The following is a 13,299-nucleotide window of genomic DNA, read 5'->3' as shown; positions in this document are numbered from 1 at the left end:
TACCACACGCATGCAATGCAGCAGCGTCAAGTCAATGAACTGCTCACTGCCCCGTGTGTCACAAATTAAATTCAGTCAGTCTGACTCTGACTGTTTTGTTTTTTTTCATCAAGGGACGGACGATGACGAGGGCACAGCAGATCAGAGACCTCCGGCGCATATGCTGGCCGGGGCGAGGAATATTGCTCGCCCTGGAAGCACATGCGGAAAGAGTGATGAAGGGAGTGTCGTAATAAAGGGGAAAATGCCTGGTTTCAAATGGGTACAAAAGGGGGTGGTGATGGACGGAGCATCTGAACCAATCAAACACTCACACCCAGTTAACAGATCTGGGTTTAATCCATCACCGTTCTTTAGCCCACTCTGCCACCCCAGTTCAGACATGGCCATATGCAATCAGTCTGACCCTGTGCCTCATGGGAACAGTCCAGCCCGAACTGCCAAGCCATTCCTTCCCTGGACCGGAAACAAGCTTCCTAGGGCCGGTTTCTGGCATTTCAGCTGAACAAAGCGGTCCATCACCACCCCCTTTTGTACCGCTTTGTTCACCTTAAGTTGGCAGGGTATGCTCGGATGCGAGTCCCTTGCTCACTTTGCCACTGGATTCAAGCAAGCCTGGCTGAAGACGGCTGAAATGCCAGAAACCGGTCCTAGGAAGCTTGCATTTGGAGAGGAGACACCCGCGAGCAGCAGGTTAACAGCAGCAGCATGAGCGCACTTCTCTTCTGCTGCTTTGTTTACCTGCCCCGAGGAAAGGGATGGCTTACTTAATTTAACTACAGTAGATGTGGCTTCATTATGCCACTTGATTGGTAAATGAAAGAAATGAAATACCGCTAATTCAAATGTTGGCAGGTGTAGCTGTGACGTTAAATGGGAGCTGTGTTGATGTGTCTGACTGATTTTGTATCAATACATCTGTCTCCCATTCCATGTTTGCATTGAGTAAAAGACAGCCTGTTTCTGTTTACCAATCTATGTACAAGCATTTGTAATGCAATAGGTCTCGCAATTTCACGAGTTTAAGCTATTTGTATTGTAATTGGCAATGCCTTTTATTTATGTTTTAAAAACGAATCAAAAATAAAACGCAGTTATTTGTAATGTCAATAGCTCAAACTCGTGTAAATGCGAGACCTATTGCATTGCAAATTATTGTTTTGTAAAAGCGCCCCATACTGCTCTTTCACTTTAATGATGACCCACCCCTTCCTTTAGAGACGGCCCGTCTAAGAAAAGGGGCCCAGCCAACAATAAAGTTAATACGCTGCATGGGCGTTTTTACAAACAGGCATTTGCAATGCAATAGTTCAAGTTCGGAAATTTGTATAGCGCACTACTCACCCATAGGGTCTCAAGGCGCTTGAGGGAGGGGGTGCATTATTTATCGAATAGCCAGGTTTTAAGTTCCTTTCTGAAGGAAATGTGGTTCTGTGTGAGGCGGAGGTGCGTGGGGAGAGAGTTCCAGGTCTTGGCCGCCAGGTAGGAGAAAGATATTCCTCCCATGGTGGATCTGTGGATGCGCGGAATTGCGGCAAGCGCTTGGTTGGAGGATCTTAGTTGGCGGGTGGGTGTGTAGAAGGACAGTCGTGTGTTGAGGCATTCGGGTCCTAGTTTGTAGAGAGCCTTGTGAGCGTGGGTGAGGAGACGGAACGTTATTCTCTTGTTGACGGGAAGCCAGTGGAGGTCTTTCAGGTGGCCGGTAATGTGAGCTTGGCGAGGGATGTCCAATATGAGTCTGGCTGATGCATTTTGGATGCGTTGGAGTTTTTTCTGTAATTTGGCTGTGGTTCCGGCATAGAGGGTGTTTCCATAGTCCAGTCGGCTAGTGACCAGTGCGTGGGTGATAGTCTTTCTTGTTTCGGTGGGGATCCAACGGAAGATTTTTTTGAGCATACGGAGTACGTTGAAGCAAGAGGATGAGACGGCGTTAACTTGTCTGGTCATCAAGAGGGAGGAGTCTAGGATGAAGCCCAGGTTGCGTGCGTGGTCTGTGGGTATGGGTGCTGTGCCCAGGACCGATGGCCACCAAGAGTCGTCCCAGGCAGAGGGTGAAGATCCTAGGATGAGAACTTCCGTTTTGTCTGAGTTAAGTTTTAGGCTGCTGTTTTTCATCCATTCGGCTACTTCTTTCATGCCTTCATGAAGATTGGTTTTGGCGGTGTTAGGGTCTTTGGTGAGGGAAAGGATCAGCTGGGTGTCGTCTGCGTAGGAGATGATGTTGAGGTTGTGTTGTTGCGCGATGGATGCGAGGGGACTCATGTAAACGTTGAAGAGGGTGGGACTGAGTGATGATCCTTGTGGGACTCCACAGATGACTTTGGTGGCCTCTGATTTGAATGGGGGGAGTCGGACCCTCTGGGTTCTCCCGGCGAGGAACGAGATGATCCAGTCCAAGGCTTTTCCTTGTATTCCGACGTTGCTGAGGCGTTGTATGAGGGTGCTGTGACAGACTGTGTCGAAGGCGGCGGAGAGGTCGAGTAGGATGAGGGCAGCTGTTTCTCCGTTGTCCAGTGCGTTCGGATGTTATCTGTCGCGGCAATGAGGGCGGTTTTGGTGCTGTGTTTGGCTCGAAAGCCGGACTGTGAGGGGTCGAGGGAGTTGTTGGATTCAAGGAAGGCGGCGAGCTGGCTATTGACGGCTTTCTCAATGACTTTGGCAGGGAAAGGGAGGAGGGAAATGGGGCGGTAGTTCATAAGTTCAGAGGGGTCAGCTGTGGGCTTCTTCAGGAGGGCAGTGAGTTCGGCGTGTTTCCAGCTTTCTGGGAAGGTAGCAGAGTTGAAGGAGCAGTTGATGACGTCACGGAGATGGGGTGCGATGATGGAGTCTGCTTTGTTGAAGATGTGGTGGGGACAGGGGTCGGTTGGCGAGCCTGAATGGATGGAGTTCATTAGGCAGATGGTGTCTTCAGTGGTGATTGGGTTCCAGGCGTTAAGGTTGTTAGAGAGCGGTTTTGTTTTGGAAGTGGGTGGGGTGGGCTGTTCTTTCGAAATGTTCTTAAAGCTGTTATGTATGTCGGCGATTTTGTTGTAGAAGAAAGAGGATAACGAGTCGCAGAGGTCTTGGGAGGGAGTAATGTCGTTTGAGGCTGCGGTGGGGTTGGTAAATTCTTTGACGATGTTGAATAGTTCCTTGCTGTTGTGGGCGTTGTTGTCGAGTCCATCCTTGAAAGCTGATTTCTTGGTGGATCGGATCAATTGGTGGTGTTTGCGGGTGGCTGCCTTGAAGGTGGTCAGGTTGTCAGTGGTTGGGTTTTTTCTCCATGTTTTTTCGAGAGTACGGCATAGTTTCTTGGAATTCTTAAGGTCATCGTTGAACCAGGGGGCCTTTTTTGCTACCTTGTTTGATCTGGTGGTTTTTTAGGGGTGCTAATTCGTCAGCGCTGTGAGTGATCCATTGTTTGAGTTTGGTGGCCGCTTCGTTTGGGTCTGATGAGAGGGCTGGAGGGTTTTGGTTGAGCGATGTGATGAGTTGGTCGGTGGTGATTTTGTTCCAGTTTCTTCGAGGAATAGGTTGTGGGGGGTTGTGAGTCGTGGTAGTTTTGTAGCTGAAGTGAACACAGCTGTGGTCCGTCCAATGGACAGCTGTGGTATGATTGAAGGAGATGTGTTTGCTTGAGGTGAAGATAGGGTCGAGCGTGTGTCCGGCTAAGTGGGTGGGGGTGTCAACAAGTTGTTTGAGTCTGAGATTGGCCAGGTTGTCCAGAAGGGTGGTGGTGTTGCAGTCGTTTTTCTTTTCCAGGTGGAAGTTGAAGTCTCCCAGTAGAATGTAGTTCTCGGAGGGGAGGGCATATGGGCTGATGAAGTCAGTGATGTCTTCGCAGAATTGTTTACGGGTTCCTGGTGGTCTGTAGATGAGGGTGCCTCTAAGTGTGGTCCTGGGGTCGGTGTGGATCTGGAAGTGGAGGTGTTCGGCGGTTGCAAGGTAGTCGTCGAAGCTGGTCGTGATTTTGACGGTGTTCTTATGAACGATGGCGATGCCTCCTCCTGTTTGGTTGGTGCGGTCTTTTCGGATGATCTTGTACGCGTCCGGGATGGCTATGGCGATGTCGGGTGCTGATGATGCGTTCATCCAAGTTTCTGTAAGGAAGGCGATGTCCGGTGACGCAGTGTCGAGTAGGTCCCAAAGTTCTGTGGCGTGTTTGTGGATCGAGCGGGTGTTTAGCAGGATGCATTTCAGGTGGTTAGAGTCGGAGCTGTGTTTGGAGGTCGTGGATTTGGTGTGGGTCTTGATGCAGGCGAACTTGCAGGAGTGACAGGCGAAGGGACCGTGGGTACGTCCTGGGGCAGCTTCGTAGCATTGTGGTGTGCGTCCGGGGTTAAGGGCTAAGAGGGTGCCGGCGTCATACGTTATGCGGGAGGAGTGCGGTTTGCGGTGGACATGGGGTCTGGCGCTGGGCGCGTTCCAGGCGCGGACGGGCGTAGACGGGCTTACCTTTGGCGCACCTTCGGCGCGCATGGGGCGCGACCGCTGCGCGTGAATGCTGCACGCATGGGCATCAGACATATGTGGATAGTGGAGGGGGAGGGGCGAGGGAGGGTCAGCTGGGAGGCGGGAGCGGGGAGGAGACACGGGCCAGGAGAGGACAACAACAACAAAATGGCTTCCGAAACAGAAAGCGAAACGGGGCACAGCCGAGGACCGGCAATCTAAACAATATCAGGCTACGGCAATTAGATCAAACAATGCAGCGCCAACTTGCACAAAAAGCAATCAATCAGCTTGTACAATTTCGAATTCCCAACAAGCAGGCTATGTTATTATTAAATTGGCAATGCGGCGCAGGAAGGGCACTAATAGCGCTTTGCGGCTACGATACCAGGCGCTGTGCGAGTACGCTCGATCACGGGTCCAGCAGGGTAGCAGGCAGCAATGAGGCACACAATCAGGCAGCAAGCGTGGGAGAGTGGGTGAGCGACCGCTTTTACGAAACTCTGGTAAATGCGAGACCTATTGCTTTCCAAATGCTAGTTTCAATTTACCATGAGCAAAATCGACCTTTTTAAAACAAACTCTTTTCCATGTGCACCTTTTGCATTTTCGGGCTAAAGCAATACATATATTTTTGATAAAACAAAGAGGGTGGCACATAACTCAGCAGGCCACAGGTTGGTCATTTAGACTCAAATGTGCAAATGGCAGGTCAATACACATGTCCAGCGCTTACAAATCCAAGGGCGTGAACACACATCTTTCCCGGGGTTGGGGCAATGCACCAGTGAGAAAAGACCAGGTAGAATGTACTACTTTTCACAGTTCTCCCATTAGAATCTAAATAATGTTGATAACTATGCAGTGTAAACATCTTGTCGAGTTAAGCACTTAAAGGAAATAGGCCCCAGAGCTGGGAACACTGTAACAACTAATGTGCTTGCACCATTTGCTTTGTGGAAACATCAAGCTATTTTTTTATAACGACTTTCTGTAAGAAATAACACTAGAATCAGTTCCTATTGTAAACATTGTGTTACATTTAGCAGAAAAAATGAGGAGAGAATGCACTCAACTATACCTGGAACAAGAAGATGGGTGCTTTGAAATTCCGTTTAACAGTATCCACTCTTCACACACCCGCCTAGGGGCACCCTGAGTAACTAGAAACTTAGACACCTTGTCCCAGACCCACCTGGACACCCAGTGACCTGTCAATGGCTCCTGTGCCAAACAACGTATCAGCGCGGGTTAGAGGCTTTGCATTAACTGCGCATGCGCTGGGGGCGCTAGAGGGCGCCGGACAAGATGGCCGCACTTACGTGAGGCTCTGTCAAGACCAACTAATATTCGCTCATTAATCCTTTAAAATCGCATACCTGCGCCCTGTACCTGGACTGAGGGAGCCCCGCTGACATCCGGGGCTCGCTGGTACCTTCTGTTCCTGACGTCTGAGGCTGCATTCAGCGCTCCTGGAACGGAGCCGCGCTGGGCCGGGTACCCGCTGGCGGAGACATCGCGCTTCGCGGAGGAGGCAGCCCGTTGCTGCCCGGGCTGGGAACTCGGCTGACTCCTGCGAGAGCTGCCCTGAAGGCGTGGACACTGGGTCCTGTGGGGTCCACGCGACGGCGAAGTCTGCTGGCGGCGTGTCCCTGAAGCGGAGGCGGAGCGGAGAACGGCCTGGACCCGGCCCTGCTGGTATCGGTGAGTGGGGCGGGGCGCTACGCAAGCCCGGGGCTGCGGAGGTGGCGCTGGGCCTGGCTGGGCCGCGCCGCGCGAGCCGAGGCTGGTGGGGGCGGGGCGAGGGGGTCTACAGCGAGGTGGAGCGGCGACGCTGTACTTATAGAGGAGCAGACAATCGCCTGGGGCTGTGATGCTGCGTGGCCCTGGTCGCTGAAACGCTGCTGCAGGGATTGCTTTTACTGGATGCCTGGTGGCCTGCAGCGCGCCCGCCATTTTATGGTGCTAGATCCCTGGGTGCAGTGTGAATCGACCCCCGAATGGCGCTATATATGCCTAGCGGCCACGGACTTGAATAGGAGAGCTGGCGAGAGGGGTGCTCAGGGCTCCTGATACTAGCGTCGTGGACATTTGATGTTTAGCGAGAACTGACCTGCTGGGCTGCAGGAGAGCTGTAAGAACATTGGAGATCGCCCAGGGGTGGTTTGCTATTTCCCGCTGACCGCAGAGGAACTGCTGGCATTGTGATAAAGAGCGCTGCGGGTGGCTGGAGCTGGTGTGGAATAGCTAGTATATGCCCTAGTACCACCCTGAGAACAACACCTGGTGTGCCTACCATTTAAATCTGCACCTTTGCCTGGGTTGTCCTGTATATCACCATGGGCAGACCGGAGAGGAACCAACCAAAAATCACATTTGAGGCAAAAAAAACTGCGCTCATGTCCTCCCAGACACCCGCTGACTGACCAGGGGGGGGCTGTGGGGGGTGCCCCGAATTTGGAATCCACATTGGTGGCCATGCAAAAGACCCTACAATCCATTGAAGGCACCATGGAATCAGTCAATCACCGCCTCGACCAAATGGCGACGCAATTCGACCGCCAAAACGAGCGAATGGGGGAAGTGGAACAGAGAGTCTCTGCCACGGAGGACGGTCTAGCCACAGTCTCATCTAAAGTGTTTAGTATGGAGAGGGTGTTGGCGGTCATACAAGCGAAGAACGAGGAGTTGGAAGGGAGGTCCAGAAGGAACAACGTAAGGGTCACGAGCCTGCCGGAATCCACGAATGTTGGACGCATGGAGGACTACATGGAGCGAATGCTCATTGACATATTCGGGGCTGACCACCTGTCCAGTGTCTTTATAGTGGAACGTGCCCACCGCTCCTTGGCCAAACGACCGCCGCCTGGGGCGCCGCCGCGTCCAATAGTGGCCAGAATTCTGAATTATAGGGACCGGGATACTATTCTGCATCTTGCAAGGGAAAAGGGCTCCATTGAATACCAGGGTAACAAACTTGAGTTCTATCCTGACTTCACCATGGCGGTGCAGATAGCTCGTAAAGAATTTGCCACGGTAAAACAGATGCTGAGAGCTGAGGACGTAGCATATGCCATGTTGTATCCCGCACGCCTCCGGATCGGGCCTCCTTCAGACAATAAGATTTTTTCTTCCCCCAAGGCGGCTATGGACTACGCCAAAAAACTGAAAAAACGGGCTAAGGAGCCGAACGGACGTCGGGATGATGAAGAAGAGAGGCAGGATGAGGTCGCTTGACCTGATAGGTGCTGCTGGCCGCGGCAGGGGCGCCGTCGCGGAACACTGCGCTATGTCACTTACACTGTTCTACATTTGGTTGACGTTACCTGATTGTGGGGCCCACTGGTCCCTGTATTGCCTTGAACTAATACCATGTATGCTGCGGTGGGAGGGACATGCTGGCAGGTGGGGTCTTTTTTGACTGATGCCGAATTGCTATTTGCTGAACTATTTCTCCCGTGAGTGCAGTGGAGGGCATGGCAGGGGGTAGTTGGGTTTGGAGGAAAATGCGCCAGGGCTGCACTACTCATTAGTAGCACTCTCAGCTACGCATGTGTTGTTCCATTGGTCATGATAATGTCAGGGGGTGCTCCTGGCAATGTGCTACTGTTTGATTGTTCAATACTGGATGTCATGGTCACGGGATCAGGGCTGCAGGGGTGAGGATGTCGTTCTTGAGTTTGGTCTACACTCTCGTCATTCCTGGAGAGAGTAGTGTGCCGCTACGCCCCCCAATATGGGAGATCCCCACACACTGTTGTTCGAATTGTTGGGGTTTGTGAAGGGGGTGGTTATGGGATGGCTTTGGCAAATTGGGGACGCTGAAGTGGGTGGCGGGGTGGGGGATGGGACCTTGGGGTTTGTTGGGAGATTGTTCTTATTCCTGGTCCAGGATGTGGGATCTGAGCTGCTGATGAACTGTGTTTCGAACTTCAGGTTGTGGTTCACCCTTTGTTCCGGGGGACTTCATGTCACTGCCGGGTTGGGGGCTGCGGCGGGTTGGTCTATAAGGTGGGAGCAGGGGCAGGTCTATTGGTGCATAGGAGGCTTGGAGGGTTGGCGATATGGATAGGGGGGTAAAATCACGTGTGTTACCTGGAATGGGCGGGGTCTCAATAGGCCGCAAAAGACTAGACAAATGCTTGCTTTTCTGAATAGGCATGGTGCGCAGGTAGTGTTTCTTCAAGAAACACATCTTCGGGGCAAGGCGGCTGAACTGGTGGGCAAACAGTGGGCGGGTGCGACTGGCTACGAAGTACTCTTCCTACGCACGGGGGGTGATGATTCTGATAAAACGAAATATTCCCTTCGAAATGACACATGCAGAGATTGACCAGGATGGTAGATATGTCATTGTGCAGGGTAAATTGTGTGGTACGCTGCTCACTCTTCTCAATGTGTATGGACCTAATGTCGATGATCCTGATTTCTATGTTACCCTCTGGAACAAACTTTACCGGCTTGCACCATCGGCTATCCTTTGTGGGGGGGACTGGAATGTCACGCTGGATTCAGACTTAGACAAGAAACAAGACAGACCTACAGTGCGCAAGAAAGCGTTGGATGCGGTATGTGAGGGTATGAGTGGGCTGCAACTACTGGATGTATGGAGATTGCGTAATCCGACCAAGCGGGAAGGTACTTGTTACACGTCGGCACACGATACATGGTCGAGATTAGATTACTGGCTGGCGACTCGAGATGTAAGTGGTTGGGTGGTGAGTGCTGAACATCTGCCTCGTACTATTTCTGATCATGCACCTGTTACTCTGGTACTGCAGCTCCCAACACATGCCCCCGCCCCTTTCACCTGGCGACTCTCGCCTGGGGTGCTGACTGACCAGGTGTTGTCTGAGCGACTGAGACAGATAATTGAGGAGTTTTTCGCGAAAAATGTGGGGTCCGTTGACAACATGAGTACGGTATGGGAGGCCTTTAAGGTGACGGTGAGAGGAGCGTGTATTGGTCTGAGGTCAGGGGTGCTCACGTCCATCAGGGACTCTATGACCAGGTTGGAAAGAGAGTTGTTATCCCTGGAGCGGCGACTGGAGGGGGGTGCGGAGGGCACGATACTGGCAGACATTCGATCAAAGGTGACTGAATATAACGAATTAGCAGAGCAGGAGGTGAAATTCCTGTCCAAACGTGCTACAGCTAGGTATTATGGCGAAGGAGGTAGGCCGGGGAAGGGGCTTGCGGATCGAATCAGGGACCCTTGGGCACGCCACTGCACAGTGCAAGAGATAGAAGATCAAGGGGATGTGGTAACTGATACAGAGGGTATTTTAGCCTGCTTCTCGAAGCATTATGCGCACCTCTATGAGCATAGGGACACGGCAGACGAGGAGGAAGTGAATCAGTACTTAGAGGGTGTCGCCTTAGTGTGGCTGTCCAGGGGTCAGCAGGAATTCTTAATGCATCATACTACGGAAGCGGAATTTAGGGAAGCGATAGCTGCGCTCCCGAATGGAAAGGCGGCTGGTACGGATGGTTTGCCCTCCGAATTTTATAAAACATATGCAGATTTGCTGATTCCGCAACTGCCACAGGTCTTGGAGGAAGCGTTTGAGTGTGGACGACTTCCAGCGACTATGAGAGAGGCGCTGTTGGTGGCACTGCCTAAACCAGGGAAACCACCGAATAAGTGCGATTCGTATCGTCCCCTTTCACTTATGAACACCGATGTAAAAATCATTGCCAAAGTCTTAGCCACGAGATTGCGTTTACTTCTGCCAGTCATGGTGCTGCCGGATCAATCGGGATTCATTCCGCTCAGATCCACTACGCACAATTTGAGGGCACTGTTTGCTGTATTACACCTGCTTAAACCAGAACTGGCTGCAGCCGCAGTCCTGCTCGACGCGGCCAAGGCCTTCGATTCAGTGGCGTGGAAGTATATGTTGGCTGTCCTACACCGGATGGGGGTGCCATTCTTTTTTACATCACTTATTGCCCTCTTGTACACTGCGCCCACGGCCAGAGTCAGGGTCAACGGTCACGTGTCTTCCTCATTTCCAATACAGAGGGGGACGAGGCAGGGCTGCCCTCTGTCACCGTTACTATTTGCCATCATGATGGAGCCTTTGGCCTGTATTTTGAGGCAGAGATATGCAGAAGCGGCGTTGAAATTTCCTCTTAGATCTTTGGCTGTGTCAATGTACGCTGACGACATGGTCCTGTATGTCAGGGACCCGGTACTCCATCTGGACAATATACTCCGCGAATTCATTAAGTTTGGTCGGCACTCAGGACTAACCATAAATTGGGACAAGTCTATAGTGTTACCACTCACGGACGCAACTAACCGAATCCCACTGGAATTCCCTCTGGAATGGGCGACGGAGTCGGTTCGATATCTGGGCATCTGGGTACATAGGGATTGTCAGGAAGTCATACGGGCTAACTATGGCGTTGCCATCTCTAAGTTGGAAGATCAGGTGGCGCGATGGACTCGTCTCCCTCTGACACTGGCAGATCGAATATCCTTAATTAAAATGGTAGTGTTGCCGAAATTTCTTTATCTTTTTGTGAACATTCCTGTCCCGTTGAAGTCGCATTTCTTTGCGAGACGGAGGTCTCTCTTGATATCTCTCACCTGGGCCGGCAAGAAACCACGTGTGACTTGGGAGATATTGATCAAGCCGTATGCACTGGGAGGGTTCGCCCTGCCGGACATGAAGCTATACTATCTCTGCGCACAAGCGCATTTTGCGAGTTACTGGATGAACGCTCCGCCATATACTCCACACGTGGCACTTGAGGCGAGTGCGGTTTTGCCATATCCACTGAGGGCCATGATTGGTAATAAACACTCGGTTTTCGAAAAGGGGGAGATTGATACTGTGAGGATCACGGTGACCGCCTGGGAGGGCCTCGGTAGACGGGCTGCCAGGTTGCCATTATATGCACCGGCTATGCCACTACTCTATCACTCCGATGTTTCAGTGTCTGGTGAGATTGGAGGATTACAGGTTTTAAAGGAAGCTGGTATACAGTCAATGGGGGACCTCTTTCCAGGGGCGTCATTTCTCTCTTTGCAGGCCATGACAGCTCGCTCATCTAGTACAGGTATGTCTACCTTTGTCTATGCTCGATTGCGGGCACCGATAAGAGATTTGTACCCAACGTACCCGGCAGAGCCGTTGGCACTCGGGGCATTGCAGCTTCTTTACACAGCTAAAGACAGGACTAAATTGCTCTCTAAACTATACAAAGCTGCGCAGGAAGATGAGGGACGGGGGGCGGTCTTGGCTAGAGCACGATGGGATAGGAGCCTACCAGAACCTCTGAATGATGACGAATGGAATGAATGTTGTAACATGACTGGGGGGTATGTGATAAATGGCAACTTCCGCCTTCTGCATTATAAATTTCTACATCAGTGGTATTACACACCGGTTCAGCTGGTTCGATATGGCCTTCGGGCTGCTGCTCACTGTGTCCGGTGTGGTACTGATGATGCCGACTTTGTACACCTGGCCTGGGGCTGTCCGCGTGTGTATGACTTCTGGAGGGCGGTGACTGAGAGGCTGACTGTCATGACGTCAATTGATGTTAAGTTGGACGTGCGCCTATGTCTTTTGGGTATTGCTTCTGGTATAGCAGCGCAATCGCGACGGCTTGTGGTGCTAGCGCTACAATTGGCTAAGAGGAGGGTTGCTATAGGATGGGGAGGAAGGAGGGCACCTGATGTGCAGCTGTGGCTGAATGACATGGCTTACTGCAGGGACCAGCTGAACTGTTACTATGAAGAACTGCCAGAACGGTCCCGCCCGCGAGACGTGTGGGCACCGTTTACGCTTTACATGTAGTCTCTGGCGGATTCTGATAGTGAGAGGAGTGCGACCGCTGAATTGTCAGGGGGAGACCAGGAGTCTGCGTGAGTGCTACTCGAATGCGGAGGGGTCGAATGTACTATGCTGTGTGCATGAGCGATGGTGCTCTTTGGGGTCTTCACATTGATCTGGGACCTAGATGTGACCTTCCCACCTTCTGGAGTAACGCTGTGGTTGTTGAATGACAAAGGGATTGTATAACGATGTCTACCAAATAATGTATTTCCTGCGGCCCACTGTACCGCCTAACTTTTGGACGCTGTACATGTCGGACTTGGAACACTCACTAGGACCAGGACCGGGAGGGGTGGGGGGGGAGTTGGGGTCGGTTGTCGTTTGACTTGTTTCTGTAAAAATTGAAAATAAGACCGAGATCACATGGGGGCAGAACGGCCGGAATCACTGGTGTGCTTAGTACACTGCTACTAATTCACTTGTTGTGCCTTCATGAGCTAAGCATTGTCTGACCAGGCGCTAGTGACGCCGAAATTCGTTATTAAAGCTCGTATGCATTATGTGGTACACTGATTGCGGCCGGCCCTGCAAGTGGGTTGTAGGCACACCGCTGTGTATATGAATAATGTGCAATAAAGGTCTACCAAAAAAAAAAAAAAAACTGCGCATGCGCTGAGGACAGACACAGCTGAAGATTGGCTACTGATTAATAACTGCACATGCGCGGAGGAATGACACTACGTTCCCACTGCGCAGTACCCGAGCGAGGGTTACAGAGGATCTGTTGGGTGAACAACTGCGCATGCGCGAAGGACAGACACTGCTCGGGCCTTGTATTAACAACCGCGCATGCGCGAAGGACAGACACTGCCCCCTGTACCGGAGCACGAGAATTCTATGTCAGGAAGCGGAGGCGAGGATTATGCTAGTCCTTTCTCCATTTTATTGGACAGCAAGTTAAAAGTAAAGAAAAACAACAACCATGAACTACCCGGCCCAACATGCTCAGCGGTAGTCATGGTAACACAGTAACCAATAGGAGTCCATGCCACAGCATAAAGGTATCCCAATTTTTATT

The 13,299-nt window shown here is 51.7% G+C and overlaps 1 protein-coding gene across 2 annotated transcripts in view; it reads right to left on the bottom strand.

Annotated features, from left to right (window-relative positions):
• Positions 1 to 13,299, bottom strand: part of LOC144805459 (uncharacterized) — a 197,389-nt gene that overhangs the window by 138,072 nt on the left and 46,018 nt on the right. The gene's annotated exons all lie outside the window — the stretch shown is intronic.

Source organism: Lissotriton helveticus, assembly GCF_964261635.1.
Source record: "Lissotriton helveticus chromosome 1_1 unlocalized genomic scaffold, aLisHel1.1 SUPER_1_unloc_10, whole genome shotgun sequence".
Classification (NCBI taxonomy): domain Eukaryota; kingdom Metazoa; phylum Chordata; class Amphibia; order Caudata; family Salamandridae; genus Lissotriton; species Lissotriton helveticus.
The sequence above is the reverse complement of the archived record's forward strand: the minus strand, read 5'-3'. Positions and strand labels throughout refer to the sequence as shown.